Source organism: Polypterus senegalus, unplaced genomic scaffold (assembly GCF_016835505.1).
Source record: "Polypterus senegalus isolate Bchr_013 unplaced genomic scaffold, ASM1683550v1 scaffold_3195, whole genome shotgun sequence".
Classification (NCBI taxonomy): domain Eukaryota; kingdom Metazoa; phylum Chordata; class Cladistia; order Polypteriformes; family Polypteridae; genus Polypterus; species Polypterus senegalus.
The window spans coordinates 25,838-30,953 of NW_024383986.1; the positions used below are offsets into that span (position 1 = coordinate 25,838).

The window sequence follows — 5,116 nt, forward strand, 5'->3', positions numbered from 1 at the left end:
CTCTCGCTTTTGTCTCTACTGCCTGTAGGCATGAGGTGGAGTGAAAAGAAAAAATAAACTCCAGTGTACAACCACAGCAGTTCATCTTCAAGGGAATGTCATGTCTAGTTAGAAACCATTCAGAAAGTGCACAAATAATTCAAAATGACTAAGTGCTCTGTAGTGAAAAAGCATTCATTTTATTTACTAATACATTGCTGTAAGACCCATTTCAGTTCAATCTGAACGTCTACTGGAATTGTACTGAAGTGAGTCCCTGAAAGACAAAGAGTCCAATTACCACAGCATTGTCACTTGTGAAGGCCAAATTCATCATTTCAAATAATATGTAATTTAATTGTTCCCAGTTTAGTAAGCATGCTTTAAAACTGCTGAAACATTCACCCAAACATATTACAATAGAAATGCTACATCTAAAAAGTTATACATAATGGAAAGTGTTTACCTGAAGCAAACAATCACTCCATTCTAGACTGGTTGATTTCTGAATGATATTGAAAAGGAAAAAGAAAGTCATCACCTTTAAGGCATTGGCTGTGCCATAAGAGTCATTTCACTACATACCTGACAGGACTGTGCCTTTGTGAGGTACAATTTGCTAACTAAATGTAACCATAAATATGCTTAATATGATTGTACTGGCATAAATAATTCAGTCATCATTTTCATATTCTTTAGTAATGGAAAGAAGGATGGGGGAGAAAAGTCCTTGCTCTTTCCTATCTTGTCTGGAATTGCTGGAAGCAGAAATAATTGCCATTTAATAAATCAGTTAGAGCACAAGCACACAAAACCCTCATTTTTAAGACCACCATTCTCTGCCCCCATAACACCACTGACACACCACAGGGCTGACGAGAGACACAAGTTACTGACAGCCTCACCGGAGACCTGCTGTGTGACCAGTTGGTCAAAGTCTTTTTGTGAAGTTCTAATATTTACAATTAGTGGCAGAAAACTTTTCAACTGATAATTACGAAGCACTGCCCGTGGGGCACAGAATGTCCTTCTTCTTGTGTGGAAAGTGAAGAGCAATGTCTTGGCTGGAAGATAAAAAAAAAATTTAGAAATACTGTAAGCTGACAAATTCTTATAACTGTTCTTCCTTTAAAAAAAGCTTGAAAAGTTACACACCTTTAATGCTGGCTTTGCAAAGTAAGAGATGACACCACCATCTTCTAATTTGTGGCATGTCTTCCTAAAAAAGTAAATCGGAAATTACAATAAATTCTATGAATAAAAAATCACAATATTCAAACAAATATTACACTTAAACCACTGACCTGACTGAAATCAAATGCTCTTCCAGTGGCATGTAGATAATACTGTTATTATTTTAAATCAACATTTACATCTTACTACTGGCAGAGTGTCCTCCACTTACCCTGAGCAGTCCAGGCTGTCAGTCTGTTGTGTAGATTCGATCATATGAAGAGGTGATTAGTACAGGAGATATCTGTGTGTGTTTTCTGTCTTATACTAGCAACACATATTTATATTCACATTCCCTTCTTCTGTGGTTCTTTCCAGCTACCTGGCATTATTTTAGAGGCAATTTTCCTACAGATAAAATTTGTTTTGTCAAAATTGATTTATATTATATTAATATATATTAAAAACAAAGTTGATATGAACTTTGCAGATGGAATATCATTGTAGAACTGGATTAATAATATTTAATTCTGAAAATGTGCCAATTAATAATTTTATCACACAGAAGAAAGAATTACTTAACCAAAATGTAGCTGGAGCCTTTCATCACTTTTTATGACAATGATATTCATTTCAGATTACAAGAGTAGAATTATTAGTAATAGAACAGGTAGAGAAATAGTGAACATCAGATAATATAATCTCTAGCAACTTTTAAATGAACAAATAATTTATAAAGGGAGTGACTTTGGCTTCACACATGAGACCACAGCACACTATTACAAATATTTTAGAACCTTGAGGATGTTTTACTGCTGTGCCATTATGAATTATTTACACAGCTCTTCCAAAATAGCTTAGTAAAAACTATCCATTCATCCATTTTCCAACCCGCTGAATCTGAACACACGGTCACGGGGTCTGCTGGAGCCAATCCCAGCCAACACAGGGCACAAGGCAGGAACCAATCCCGGCAGGGTGCCAACCCACCCAGGACACACACAAACACACCAAGCACACACTAGGGCCAATTTAGAATCGCCAATCCACCTAACCTGCATGTCTTTGGACTGTGGGAGGAAACCACGCAGACACGGGAGAACATGCAAACTCCACGCAGGCAGGCTACCACTGCGCCACCGTGCCGCCTAGTGAAAACTATTAGGATCAAATTATTTAAAGAAGAATAGTTCAAATGGGCAGCAGTCATCACTAGGTAACAGAAATAACAGAGTAAATAAGGAACAGTCCTGCTAAAATGCTAATTTTGGGAGATTTGGGCTGAGGTTCAAACTGAGTGAACTGAACATATGAACAAAGATATATTTTGAACGCTGGGACTGAACAGTTGAACAAAGATCAAGAACAAAGAACTTGAACTCAGATGGCAGAGGCTGGGCAGTGACTGGTGCAGTGGGCATGGAGGGCAGAGGGAGCACTTCAGGACCTTTGCCACAATCTGACAAGCGCCTGAGGAACTGATCTTTATGAACTACTGTTTTCTGACAATAACAGCAATAGCAGTGGCCTGATCCCTGGCAGTTCAGTGAACACTTGTATATTTTAAAACCTGAAACAGTACAAAGAAAAAAAAAGGTTAATATTCAGAATTATTTTGCTAAACATTTAAAACTTAACGAAAGAAATTCAGATAATCCTTAAATTTAATAGAGTTAAAACAAGCAAATCCTGTCCTATTATTCTTTTAAACAGAACAAACTAATTAAAGATTCTGTCAATGATGCTTTTAAAAATGTATGAAAATATACTATATGTTGCCTGTCAATTGTAGGCAATGTAACTCCACACTTACATTCTGAAAAATTAAAGTATTTGTAGTATGAACTTTATATTCTACTAAATATTTTAAAAGAGAAAATTGTTAATACACAGTCATGAATTAATTAATCTAAAATTATTCAAAGCTAGCTTTTCAAAAGGTTAAAAAGTACACAGTATACTATTTTGTCAAATAAAATCATGTTGTTAAGGTGAATATCTAGCTGCATTAAAGTGTATTAAAAGTGTCAATTAATCCAATTTTACAAGTTACAAGATATCTTCTCGAGCACTTCACATCCCATAATGGACCACCACTGTCCTGCTGTGGCTCTGTAAGTGGCTGATGAGGCCTGCAGAATCTGATCTTTATAGCAAACTCCTGAGCACCAAACACAACTGGAGGATCCTCTGTGGTCTTCAATATACTTATGTGTCTCTGGTGAATATAAAATAGATATAAAGTTCATAAAACTGACAAACATGCACGAGGACAATCACTTCACTTTATTTCAATTGAAAAAAAAACTTCAAAAGCAGTATTTTTGAAGAATGCAGGAGAGGTGGGCATGAAACATTGAATATTGTTTTAAGAGTTCAAAAAAACTGTACTATCATTGAAAGAACTTTATAAAATAAATAATAATAATAATAATAATAACAACATGATTCTATCCTGGCTGTTCTTTTCCTCATTATTGTCTACAATCTAATTTGAACTTTCTTGAACTGAAGGAAATTGAATATTGCATTCACACTTGCCCTTTGTTTGTACCTACTTATTAAAATGTTCAGTTATGTACTGTAAATATATATACAGAACTATGAAAAAGAACATCTAAAGTTACCTTAGTATATTCAAACTTCAGACTACCAGACTACTATCCTCTGTTAACTGTGTTTGTCTTAGAAAATTATGCAAACAATAAGCTTTCTGTGGAACATTACCTTATAATGTGAATTTCCCTTGGGATTAATAAAGTATCTATCTATCTATCTATCTATCTATCTATCTATCTATCTATCTATCTATCTATCTATCTATCTATCTATCTATCTATCTAATGGCTAAATCTCTCTGTATTGTCTTTCTGAAATATATTTTGATATCTAAAAATACCAGGTTACTGGTTTTGCTTTTGATTAACTGGCATATACGTGATATACAGGATAAATGGTGAATGATATTCTGGCAATTATAAGTACTTAATCACGGTCACTTATATTTGATTACAGTCTGTTACACTTTGCTGTGGTTAATTAAACTCAACAACAGTCAATTACATATCATAACAAATGTTATAAAAATTATTGACTGCTGAATCCGTCGATTTACTACTCAGAATCGAGTACAGTAATCCCTCACTATATCGCTTCGACTTTCAAGGGTTTCACTCTATCGCTGGATTTTAAATGTAAGCACATCTAAAAATATATCACGGATTTTTGCTAGTTCATGGATTTCTGCAGACAATGGGTCTTTTAATTTATGGTACTTGCTTCCTCAGTTTGTTTGCCCTGTTGATTTCATACAAGGGACGCTATTGGCGGATGGCTTAGAAGCTACCCAATCAGAGCATGTATTACATATTAACTAAAACTCCTCAATGCTATAAGATATATTTGCCGTGCGGTGCTCGATTGTTTGCTTGTCTCTGCCTCTCTCACCCACTCTGACATTCTCTGCGCCTGACGGAGGGGCTGTGAGCAGAGGTGCTGTTTGCACAGAAGTTGTTTGCCTAGTGGATACTAACGCACCTCTAAGTAATGCCGCTTTATTGCGGTGCTTGGCATATTTAAAAACACCGCATTACTGATTTTTGATTGTTGCTTTAATCTCGCCTCTCTCTGACGTTCTCTGCCTGACGGAGATGTGAGTAGAGGGCTGTTTGCACAGAGGCTGTTTGCTTAGAAGATACTAACGCTGCTCTATAAAATGCAGCGCAAACTTAAAAGCACACGTATTGATTTTTGATTGTTTGCTTTTCTTTGCGGCTCTCTCTCTCTCTCTCTCTGAAATTATCTGCTCCTGACGAGAAGAAGATCTATTAACATTCTTTAATTGTGAGAAAGAACTGTCATCTCTGTCTTGTCATGGAGTTCAGTTTAAACTTTTGACTAAAGGGTGTTATTTCATGTCTAGAGGGCTCTAATAATGTTAATAGTGTGGGAGAGTTTATAAGGG

The 5,116-nt window shown here is 35.8% G+C and overlaps 1 long non-coding RNA gene across 1 annotated transcript; it reads right to left on the reverse strand.

Annotated features, from left to right (window-relative positions):
- Nucleotides 1-1,134: 1,134 nt before the first annotated feature.
- Nucleotides 1,135-1,411, reverse strand: LOC120521742. Its single transcript, XR_005632186.1, has 3 exons — nucleotides 1,385-1,411; nucleotides 1,284-1,302; nucleotides 1,135-1,198 (listed from the first exon to the last, which is right to left on the reverse strand). It is a non-coding gene; the product is annotated as an uncharacterized LOC120521742 (long non-coding RNA).
- Nucleotides 1,412-5,116: the final 3,705 nt, after the last annotated feature.